At 40.3% G+C, this 12,383-nt stretch overlaps 1 protein-coding gene across 13 annotated transcripts in view; it reads left to right on the top strand.

The window, feature by feature from the left end:
- Positions 1-12,383, top strand: part of TRAF3 (TNF receptor associated factor 3) — a 69,452-nt gene that overhangs the window by 7,991 nt on the left and 49,078 nt on the right. For 6 of the 13 annotated variants that reach the window (XM_039712553.1, XM_039712552.1, XM_039712550.1 and 3 more), the window contains one exon: positions 6,608-12,187. The exons of 2 other annotated variants lie outside the window; for them this stretch is intronic. The gene's annotated coding sequence lies outside the window, so the exon portion shown is untranslated. The remainder of the gene's footprint in view (positions 1-6,607; positions 12,188-12,383) is intronic. 5 more of the 13 variants (XM_039712545.1, XM_039712544.1, XM_039712542.1 and 2 more) reach the window with 5 other exon arrangements.

Here is a 12,383-nt window from a genome sequence, read left to right as displayed (position 1 = left end):
CTTCATCTTAGGTTGGGGTTTGTCTATGTTCTGTACACTTCAGAGGTAATGACACCTCTGTTTTCCTTTCTGAGGGCAAGTTGAAACATGCCTAAGGCAGCTGGAACTGTTGCACAGTTATTGTTGTTTGGGGTTTTTTTTATAAATTTCTAACTAAAATCTTACTAAAATCTTATGTCCTGGTTAAACAAAGATCTTGTGTACTTAAGAAATTTCTGTATGAATGCAATGTGGGTGTGTGCAGAAAAAAAGACTCTGATTGTCTATGGAGAAATGGTTTGGCTTCTCTTGTAGCTAATCAGATTTTATAGGGTAATAATTAGGCCATGTGCTAAAGTACCAGTTGTTAACACCTCCAAACTCAAATATTTGTCATGTTAAAGAAGGGGGAAAATTGGTGAGCTCTCCATTAGGTGGTGCTGCTGGGATTGAAATATTTATATACCCAATAGAAGCAGGCTTCTGCCTAGAACTATTTCCATGTCTGTATTTTTCTTTTTAAGGTCTTTTTATTAAAATAAACTTTTCAAATATAGGAATACTTGCTAAGGTATGGGTTTTTTCAGTTTGAAGTGATTAAATACTAAAAAGACAGGCTGTCATCATGGGAAGGAAGTATGGAAGGAATCAATCATATGCTTTTTGTGTGGGTGATTTAGATTTTAGCAGCTGCCTCTGTTGCAGCTCTCATCTATGCAAGTGTTGACTCCATTATGTTCATACCCTGCTGCCATGTAGATGGGGATACTGTAGCATTAAAGAACTGCAGTCTCAAGAAATATTTGATCTTAAAATCCCAAAATTAATTAGACTATTACAGCAAAAACACTCAAAAACGCTCTTGTGAATCTTTTGAGTTCCTGTGATCTCTTTTACTCTGTCTACCAGCATTGCATTTTAAAGAGCTGTGTTATGACTTAAACACATCATGATGGTCTTTCTTTGCTTAGGCCCTGACTGACTACTGACTTTAGAAAAACCTAAGGGAGCAAAGATAATGCCAGCACACACAGGCACTGAGTACCATCTTAAATGCTGTAGGTTGTCCCCTGTGGTGTGAAGTTGATGCTCGGAAAGAGAGCATATGAGATACGGTTAAATTCTTTATCTACACAAGACTTGGCATCTGGAATTGTACTAAACACCTGTGATTAGACACTTGTCTCTCTCTGCAGTAGTTAGAGCTGAGATACGAACTAAATTAAAAGTGAATTTGTTAAGTACTCTGCTGGTAGGGTTGCTTCAAAGATAGCAGAATGAGCTTGCTGAGGTCTTTGAATTCTCCCACACCACAGGGCTGTAAGAAGAAAAAAACCCCCAAACTTAATTTTTAGAAATGGTGTTGGCCAAAAGCAATCAAGTCAGTCACATTGGGTTCTCTTTTCATTACAGGTAGAAGTAATTTTAGTGTGATTTACAGAATCAAGATAACTATAACCAGCTAGCAAAAAAAGTTTAGTAGCATTGAAAAGCACTGAGCAAAAAATGCAAGAGATGCATTTTTTTTGTAAGGAACTGAGACTAATCCTTTTTTCTTTCTTTTGAAGAAGATGTAGCATAGCAAAAATCCACTTCTTAGAGTTAGAAACTTTAAATAATTTCAGTTCTAGCAGCTGGAAGCCTAGCTTAACAGTCTTGACCTGAGTTTAACAGCTGTTGAAGTGGTGTGAGAGAGCCAGTGGGTGTCACATGCAATTTTCTGTTTTCGAAGAGAAAAGAGAGAAGTTTGCAAAAATCTTTGTTGGCTTTCTAACCTTGGCCAGGATTAAAATGTGTGATTGTCAGATGCACTTAGTTCCTCAAAATATTAACAGTAAGTAATAGAACAGGTTCAAGTAATACGCAGGGGGATGATTCTTCTTGATCTTAATCATTTATTTTGGAATAACTCAGTGTAATAAGTGGAAAAATGGACAAGTTGTTGTGTGAGAGAACTTGGCCATTAGTGTTTTATCAGTTTGCTAATAATAACTTAGAGCTGGCTAATAATAACCCTTAAAGGGGCAATTAAAAGATAGCAGCTGTGATGTCCAGCCATACGACGTCGTATCAAATGTGAACTTGTCCTTCCTTGGTGACGTGATTGGCTTGGTGAGTGGGGCCAAAGCTGAAGGTGGAAACCCATCAGGAAGGGAGAAAATTGTGCTTGGTCACCTTGAATAGAAAGCCTTGATTCTGACATTGTCCAGGATAGAGTATGGAGAGAAGGCTAATAGTATTCTGCACTGTTTTAGTAGATGCATAAAAATTAACAAAACCTGGCCTTGCTTCCTCCCTCCTGCCTTGACTTTCAAGAGTTGGGAGACTGACTCTGTTTACAGGCTAAGATTGGTCACTGCATTTTGCTGTACTTGGACTCCAGACTGAGGAGTGACAAAATGGCATCCAACAGCATATCCCACTGTCATGTTGATCAGAGAGGATGTAGTCAGGGCAGGGAAGAAGTGACAACATATTGTAGAGTATTGAGTTGGTGTCTTGTTTATTTTTAGGTGAAGAACGTAAGTGGCGGGAGGCCTAGGAAGTGATAAGAGCAGGGTTGTGATACACCCACAAAAAATGACTGGGATGGTATATTTCTGCTTAAAAATAAAAAAAAAAAAGAAAGTAGTAAATAAATGATCAAGCACAAGATTTTGAATAAATGAAGGATTTTATTTGCACAGGTATCTTGGGAGAAATGAATACATGTCCCATGTGCCTGGGCAAGAATTTATTGATGTACAGGAAAGCTCTTGATAATAAATATGAATGGCTGTCCTGAGTTATTAAATGAAATGCTAGAGCCTGATGTTATCACTATAGATGCAATGTGTCAGGCTTGATGCTGTTACTGACACCAAAATGAAATCATGCATCTTCATCATTCAGAGCAGGCCCAGAGCTGCAGAGTACTGGAACTCCCTTTCTACCTTTAAACCTAGTGTTTAAGTCAGTGCTGAACATGAGTTCTGTGTTATATGACATTGTGATGTGAACTGTAAAACCCAGATTTTGTCATGATTTTAGGTTTGGGTTTGGTTTTGTCTTGTTTTGTTTCTTGGTTTGTTTTTTTTTCACTACTGCAAGCATAGTAAATTTCAATGAAGAGGTGGGAAGGCCAAATAAAGATGTACCAATATCTTAATGTTGTAGTAAGTTACCAGGACTATTGCCAAGTATTACATACATTAAGTAAGATAGAAACAAGAGCATTTAGTGAGTGTTTTAATAACATTTCTGTATGGCCTTATTCCCTGTTAGAGCTCCCTTAGCCCATATGATGCATTCCTTAAACTGATGTCTCTGTTCTTCTGGTCTCTACTCATTTTCCTGTAAATAGAAATGTTTTTAAGAGAGCTTTAATGTTTGGATGCAAGTGACTTCTGAAGTGGTGTTTCCCTACAGCTCCCCTACTTATCCAGATGGAAGAGTAAAGAGGCTAGTGTATAATGGCTGTTAATTAATACAGAATAGTTCAGCTTCCATTGTTCTAAGATGATGTAGGGTATTAATCCCTTTTCACTAACTAGGATAAGTGGTGACTTGGGGTCATTCTTCCTGCAGAATCCCACTGTGGTCAATCAGTCCTCTTTGTCAGTCTCACAGCTTTGCTGTGACTGTGGCAGAACTAGTTAGGCAATCCAGACTAACTTTGGAAAAGCAGGCAGCGTGAGAATTGAAATGAGGCTGATGAATTTTCAGCATGATGTTAACTGATAGAACTCATCTGCTGCTGCTGCTACTGAATGAGGGAGAAATGCATGGGGTTATAGATGTTGGAGTGTTCCCCATGTTAAATCAGTCGCCACTGCCTGCAATCTGCCTGGGTGTAATTGTTTCTGGTGGCTGTCCAAACACAGAAGGCTTCAGGGTTGTCTCCAGTGTGTGCTCAGACTTGGGGAGAGTTGGACTGGAGGTGTGAGGTTTGGGGAGCCAATATGCCATACAGGGCACTTCAGGCAGAGCACTGTAGAAAGACACAAGTCTCCATTACAGAATTAGGAGTCTTTCAGGTGTGGAGTGGTGTTCTGCCTGCTTTCATCCTCTCCTTTTTCTCATTCACCAGAGGCCTAGATCAGAGGCTGTTCTATAGGCTGGAACACAGCTGTTTGTTGCTGCTGCAAGGATTTGTTTTTCTAATTTGTCCTTTATCTCTGCTCTAGGTTTTTCATATAGTATTTTATTTCTTGTGTAGTTATTTTGTTTTGTTTGGAGGTTTTTTCCTAATTTGTATTGTGAGTTTCGTGTTTCAGATTACTGTACTGACATTCTTCCCTGTACCATGTGGAGATACAGCATTAGAAAAGAATTACTGAAGCTTCTCTGCCATTATGTTCCTATCTGAATCGAGGCAATGGGTTTTATGGTGTTACCTTAGCTTATAAGAGTAGCTCCAAGGGTTCTGAGCTCTGTAGGGCCATCTTGCAAAGTAGCAGATTAAGCTTGCTCCAGCATGCTTTCCAGATGTTTAACATTGCAGGAAGAGCTGTGCTTGCTCTTGAGATTTGAGTGGAAGACCTGAGGCAGGCCCACAAAGCCAGTATTTTTCTTGCTATAGTTTTCTAGTAAGGCCAGTCAGGAGTGCAGCCTGCCAGTTCATGGAGGGTGAGGACTTCCATCTGTGTGCAGGTAAAGATGGTGAAGTGTAAGCACTGTCAGGACTGGCCAGAAGAGTCTGGTTGCAGGTGAGGAGCAGTGTTCACTATCCCAGGAAACAGAACTGCGCTGCTGTTTGCCCTCCATGTGAACTGATGGACACATGGGCAGCTGTGCTGAGGACCCAAGAGAACGCTCTGGTAATTACGACATGGAGATGTTGCTTTTTGCTTGAGCAGTGCAGCAGCATTGCTGGTCTTGGTCTGTATGTTCCAGGCATAGGATTTAGGCCTTCAGATGAATGAGTGCATCAGCAGATAACAGAAAGGAACATGCTTTCTGTTTTCTGTTCTGCGTGTGCTTTTTTGTCTTTCTCCATAATGACAGGTTGGTTCTGTTGGGCAGTGGAGGCAGCCCGCATCACTAGGTTTCAATTTAAAAAGAAGCATATAGTTACTTGAGTCAGAAGACCTTTTTCATTCATTCTTCTGTTACCATCAATGTGGCTTTTGCTGGCAAATACATAGGTAAATTTTTTGTGAGAAGAAAAATGAGATGGGATGTCACGATGTACTGTGGGGGACGAGAATGTTTCAGGAGGACAGAATACTTTAGAAAGGATTTGTTATCACCAAAAGCAGATTAAAAAAAAGAACTATAGAAACAGTTGTTCATATATTGCATTATGGAGTGCCAGCACTAAGGCACTCCATAATGAACATGAACTTAATTTTCTGAATTTGAGCTTCTGATCATGTGTGCCCCTGAATGCATTGTAGCCTGCTAGGAAAGCTGTTTTGCACTGTCATGGCAATAGAATTATACTAGTTCAGTACTAAAACAAATGTGACCTCTGTGCTTTTGAAATTTAACACATAGGCTTTAGTTTATGAGCAGCTTCGTAACTTAGTCTCTTTTAGAACTCTAATCCTGATATCTGTGCATGTATGATCCATGACATTAATTTTAAAATACTTATTTAATTTCAAGGTTCAAAAAGTTGCTTGATAAAAATGCTTACTATTAAGTATAATTCAAAATATTTTAAAAGCAAAAACGAAAATATAATTTGCATTTTGAAATTGGTAATTTTTAGCAGATTAAGAGGAATAATATAATCTGTACAATGTTTTGAATTTACTCTTTGGTTTTTAAATATAATCCTTAAACTGTTATCAGCCCTCTGAAAACTGAGGAAGGATTCTTTCATTCAACCTACTTTAGTTTGAGTAAACTGGATTTTATACTGTAGTGGTGTTGCAGCATGTTTTCCTTGTTAAAAGAAGGAAGGAACTCCTTTCAGTTCATTATTGTCTAATGATTTTTGGCTCTCTTATTCACTTTTACAAGTAAAGTGAAAATGGAAGAACTAAGATGGTATCATGCTTTCTTGTAAATACCTTCTAACTGGCTCACTAATTTTCTACAAGAGTAAAACTGGTTCCTTAAACTACTTCAGTTCTTAGTGTCACAGCTCAGAAATGGCAGCCATGTGCTAGCCAAGATTTTATGCTGGCTAACATGTTTTAATGCCATTTGGTGGTAGTCTAAAAGCCAACTCTGTTTCCAGTGTTCACATTTCCATCCTTTAATATCAGAGTGTAAGTCTTTCCTGTGCTGAGCAGGTTGAAGAGCACTAGAGCTGTGTTGTGAAATGGAGTGTCATCTCAGATAGTTTCTTTTCTTGGTTTTGGTTTAGGTTAACAGAAGTATCTTTACATCTGCAGTTTCTGGAAATTTAAGAACACTGTGAACCTCTGGCCAATAAAAATTTTCCCATTATGTAAAACATTCTTGTAGATATTGACTCACTGATGGCTTCCTCCATGAAGTAAACAGACTTTTGCAATGAATTTTCTAGTGAACTAGTAGGTTTCAGTGCAGCTTTTTGATTTGCCATAGTTTGTTATGGTTTAGTGCAGCCTTTACCTACTATTTGTTTTTCTTTTTTTGCCTTCAGGCTTGTGAGAATTGTTTCTGTGTATTAATAGGAGATGCTTGAAACCGACTTGACTTGTTTGTTTCCCAGCAGGAAGGCCCAAGTGCTTAGGCTTTAACTGAATCAAGACCAGCTCTCAGCAGTGGGAAACAATGTATTAATCAGTCGGAAGCACAGACTGCAGGCTTGTGTGTCACTGGGGTTTGTGTTGTGAATTTTTTTCATGTAAACAGGTAGGTAGGAACAATTCTTCTGCTGTGTATGTTTTTAATATGTATGTTGAGAAACCTCATGGCAGTTGTGTGAGTTGGGTTTTTTTTGGTGGGATTTTTGGGTTGGTTTTTTTGTTTTTGGGGTTTTTTTTAGTATTAGTATCATTGCATGACACCATAAAGTACCTCATTCTCCTTTGCATTTTCACATCTTTAAGTTGATGATATTAATTTAAAAAATCGTCTTCAGTGCCTGGGTTTGGTTTAGTTATGAATGAAGATGATACCTCAAAAGTCAGAACAAGTTTCATTCTCATTTCTATAAATAAACCCTCTTGTAGCATTGTTCTGTCTCATTGTGTGCCTTGCACACAATCAGAATGGACTTTTTGGCAAGTTCTGCATTCTGCCTGGTGGACTTAAGTTGCATGATAGTATATGGAGGCTGGGTTTTTTTGTTTCTTCAGTTGTACTTGCAAGGAAGGTAAGCAAATAATTATCTGTATTTCACAAAAAAAAAAATCTTCCTCTGAGATGTTTGATTTCAAATAGATTAAAAATATTATTAGAACTCATAGGTGGTAACCAGCTTCCTCAGTCAGCCACAGCCCAATTTGGAAAACTGCATTTAACCTTACTTGCAAGAGGAGAAAATGTCCTGAATCCTTTAGAACAGCACCTTAAGTATGTTTGGGACTGTGCTTTCCTTCCTTGTTCCATTCTACTTTTTCTGGAGTTTAAAAAGAAATTATGCTTCTAAAAAAAAAAGTTAGTCCTGTTTGCCTTCAGTTTAAGCTTTAAATTAGGAATGGATAAAAGAAGTGAAACGTGCTCCTTTCAACCTCTCATGACCATAGGAAATCCGTCAGTCCTTCAGGTGAGTGCTGGGGGTTGTGTCTCTGCAGAGGAGCAGCAGCTGATGCTCTGGGACTACTCTGTGGCTTTTTCCTCGGAACAGGTACAGCTTTGTAAAGCTGGAAGGTAGAGAGGCTCTTTCAGAATTCTCTGTGGAAAGGCATAAAAATTAACCTTTTTACTATACTAGTACTAGACCATATGTTAAGCACTGTGACTAAGAACTTCTTGTTGGTAATAAATTATGTGAATTAATGATGATGCTTATATACAAAAGTTCATGTTCTTGTCACAATAAGTTTTTTGTAGGTTCACATAACAGTATAACGAGTCCTTTTTAGGTTGTGATGTAGAAGTAGCATCTGCAGGATGCAGGAAAAGGAAGTAGTCTGTTGGAATAGTTGAACAATCTTTTGGCCTTTTCTCTTTCTGTTTTACTCTCCCACACAGGACCATGAACAATTTATGAAGCAGACCTGCTATCTTTCTGTGAGATTTTTTTTTTTTCCCTTGGCCACATCTCAGTTGATGCTAGATGTTTAGTGTCATTTTCCTAAGAAATCTTGTGTGCCTCTGTGCTGGTATGTGAATGCCTGCCAGAAAGCAACTAGGCTACACATGGCTGTCTTGAAGTAATTTTTCACTGTCCTGAAGCAAAAGAGGTTAAGTATTCAGGTGCTAGTCTTAGACTAACTGCAGAAACAAACAAAAAAAAATTAAAGGTCTTATTTTCCTATTTATGTTTGTTTTTTAGGGGAAAGGGATATTTTTAGTCCTTCTTCTTCCCAACTTTATCAAGATATAATTGTTTTTGTGTTCCTTATTTCTAGTTCTTTTTTCACTTTTGACAGTTCCTAGCTTAAGACTGGAGCCCTATTATACAAGGTAATACATATGAAGAGATGGGAACTTGGTAGGTGCCCAGGTAAGATCAGAGAAAGGGGATCTGTTCCTCAAAAAAGGAGAGTAGAAATATACAGAAGTGCATTAAGTCACGCAGAAAGTCTGTTATAGCTTTCTGCTTTTGTTCTTCTCTTTCAAAGCCAGCAGGCCTCTCTTTCCCCTTTTCAAATTTGTGATCATGTTTTTAAAATGTTTTATGTCATGTGGTCTGCAAACCAAGGGAGGCATTTGAAGCTGAAGATGACCTTTAGTGGTAAATTCTTTTCAGTAGATAAAAATTGAAAATAAAACTAACTGAAACTTTGCTTGGGAGCCTAAACTGGGTATATATTATCCACTACAGGCATGTCAATGTTAACTAAGCCATGTTAGAAGAAAAACTGTAAAGTCACTGTTTCAGTGCATGAGAACTCAGCAGCCCCTGCAAAGAGTAAGCAAAGGACATGTGCACAGCTTTGAGAAATTAACCTCCATCTGTTGGTGAGGGAGTGGGTAGTAGTTGTTTTCATTGTATCTGAGTCTATACCTATGTTGCCCATTATATTGGCCTTTTAAGGGAAAGCAGAACCTTCAAACACGCCCCTAAAACCAGCCAGCCTTAGCACTGCTTTGAGCCAAACCCCCAAAGGATGCATCTCCCTCCAAACTCTCTCATTTCCTTCCTGCTCATGCCCATAGAACACGCTCTGATTGCTGCCTACTGCCCCTCTCCTGGGGCTGCACAGGAGGTGCCAGAGGAACGTGGAGGTTTCTGAGCTTTCCATGTTATTGCCAGCAGGTGCTCAGCCCTGCTTAATGTTCCAGTGAGGCTGAACCAGAGGAGACTGAGCAGGATGCTCCCCCAAGGAGGACCTGGATCTTCAGGGATAATAGGTTGCTGATGGTAGGCAGCTGCGATGAGCTAAAAGATCTGGCCTGGAGCCTGGCTCTGCAGGATGCAGAAGGAAGGAGGGGTGGAAAGCAGTGATGAGCCTATTGTTTCAAATGAGCCAACAACTTCTGATTGACACCGAGGGCTCCTTGTTGTTCCCTTTGCTCTTAAACACAGCTGTAGAGGGGGATGGAGGTAACTCAAATTAGAGATTAAACTTCCAGTGTCCAGAAAGGCAGTGGGCATTAACTGAGAAAAAAAAAAAAAGGATAAAATTCCATCTGAATACAAGAAAAGGCTGTGGATGTTCTCAGACACTGCAACAGGCTGCCCAGTGTGGTGGTAGAGTCACTCTGCAAATCCTCAAAACCTGATGGGTGGCTGTGCTGGGCAGCTCTGCCTGACCCTGTCTGGGCAGAGGGGGCTGGCCTGGATGGTCTCCAGATGTCCCTTCCAACCCCACTGCTTCTGTGAAAGCTTCTTTAATATTTGGATGCATTCTTTTGCTGCTGTTGTGGAACACTTGGGTATAATTACAAATGCCCCTGCTGGGCACTTGTCTCACAAATACTGCTGTTGTGTAATCACGGCAGTTTTAATTGTATAGGGAAGGCATCCAAGTGCTAAGTAGTTAATTGACTAAACTCCCCAATTTAACAATGAAAGCAAAAAAAAAATCCACCAGTATCTCCCCATTGCCTGAGCTGAGAAAACACCAAAACATCCTGAACCTTACAAGACATTTTGGTTTTAATCCCTTAGAATATTACGGCTATGAGAATTAAAGGTAGCTGTATTATAACAAAATTGTTTATTATTTTCCTCTCATTCCTTCTAGTTTTTCCACAAAGTACTACCCTCAAATTATCCTGTGAAAAATGGAATAAAAAGTAGGCAGGAGCATGAGGAGGAACAGCAGAGAAAATGCTAAGCAATCCCAACCAAACTGCAGTTTATGCCTTCCAGCCCACGACTAGGAAGTCATGAGATTATTTGAAAGAACTTTGCTGTGTTTCTTTGCTGGGCTCTTTCAGCCCTCCCCCAGTTGCATTTTGCACAGCCCTCAGAAAGACTGCAGTGCAGTAGTTGGCAAGGAGGGAATTACTAGGAGGGAAAATCAAGCTGTGGTGGCTCCTCTTGCAGTGTGGTGTTGCTGAGATCTGCATTTTGGAGGAGGTAATGAACGGCTGCTGTTGGATTTCCAATTCAGAAGTCTGGAAGCTTGCAGAAAAAAGGATGTGAATAAGTTTCCATTTAATGTCCCTAGAGTGCATGGCATGCTGGACAGCCACTAAGCTTATTGATGCAGTGATTTGGGTTTTCTTCTTGATACAAAACACCTGCAGTTTCTGCCTAATACTTTGTTTTTAATCCTCTGTGCTCAGACAGTGGAGAATAAGGTAAGGTACTTTTTGTTGACTAACATATAAAGGATAATGGAAGTAATTTCTGTATGTTGTAGCATGCAACAATAACTGTGCTTGTTGGAAAGTAAAAGTTTTGATTGCCTTTTTTTATTGCTTGTAATTCATTGAAATTCTTTGTAATAATTTCCCTGAATTATCTGGTGTATTCAAGTTGAGAAACAGTTATGTGTACTTCATTAGTATTAAAAGAGTGTTTTTTAGTCGGTTTTCACTTTGGTTTTCCAACATAATACGGAATTATTTTCAAGATCAATTATTTTCAATTGTTTTGAAAATGTTCCTTTTTTTATGTTAATCTTAGGAGCTAAATCCCCAATCCTTTCTATGTCTTACCAATATCTCTGGATTTTTTTTTTCATGCCAGATTTTTAAGGGTGTAGCACTGTCATAGTGCTGCTTTTCATCTGTGGAGTGCACTTGTTTAGTAAGAATGAAACTTTGGAGGCGCCTTAATTCTCTGTGGTTTGGAAGGGGTTGGTTGGTGACTTGGGAGGGAAAGGAGAGGCTGAAAGCACAAAACTCCCTGCACTTAATTTGGATTTATACCTAAGAATACGAAGGGGCATTGGCCTGGGGTCATTGATATGATTGGTGTCTGGAGTCATGTCACACCTAAGAGTTTTAGAACTTCATTTTTTTGCTGAGTTAATATGCAAATGTTTAGTACAGAAATTTGTACTGCTTTCATGACATCTGTAGCTATAATGGGCTGACTTGTAATTTATATACTGTTTTGGTGGGGAAAGTGTATGGTTGCAGATCTCCTTTTTGTTTGAGTAAGCATTTATTCTTAGAGTTTTCTGTAAATCTCAGTGCTGGGCTATTTTTCCAGGTACTGTGTTTCTAGAATGAGCCAGATTGGGCTTTCATTGGCCTGTGTGTGTTTTGCCAGGATCCGTAACCACTCATTAGCACGTTACTTACTCTGGTTGTGGTCCAAAGTAGCATTGCTGCTACTTTGTTAGCAGCAGTAGCCTTTCCTTTCCACTTCCTGAGGACCAAAGGTGAATTGTAGCACATGACTAAGATTAAAAAAAAATCAGAAAGCCACGAAACCCCCTGTGCGAGTTTTACAGCCTCCTTCGTGGCTAAGTGCTATCTTGGTCTCGTGTTACAAAGCCCCGCACTTCAGCTGTGGCGAGGGGAGCGAAAGCCTGGTGGGTGCAGGGCCAGGTGAGCATTTCTGTGACACTGTGACCTTCCGTAGCCAGCTGTGTGACTGCTGAGGCCGATCTGTGTGACTGCCGGGGCCATTCCTGTGTGCAGGATGACATCGGGGAGCGCGCTGCCCGGCCGGGCCCTCAGTGCCGGCCTGCCCGGCGCCGCCCGGGAACGTCGCTGCCCTGGCACCGCGGAGTAGCTGCCCGGCTTGGCCACGGTGCGCGGCTGGACGCTGGGCTAGGTGGGTGCAAAGTTCACCGACAGCAGCTGGGAGGGTGAAATTCCTGTGAAATGTGCTTTGGCTCTGTGCTGTACCTGCCCAGGTGAGGTGGCTGCTCTGTGCTCACGAAATTTGGCCTTGACGTGTAAGGATGAGAGGCCGTGGGGCCGTCGGGCTTTTTGTGGTGGCGATCTGGGCATTGTGGTTGCATTTGTTG

The sequence above is a fragment of the Passer montanus genome, unplaced genomic scaffold, assembly GCF_014805655.1.
Source record: "Passer montanus isolate IOZ18808 unplaced genomic scaffold, ASM1480565v1 scaffold27, whole genome shotgun sequence".
Classification (NCBI taxonomy): Eukaryota; Metazoa; Chordata; class Aves; order Passeriformes; family Passeridae; genus Passer; species Passer montanus.
The sequence above is the reverse complement of the archived record's forward strand: the minus strand, read 5'-3'. Positions and strand labels throughout refer to the sequence as shown.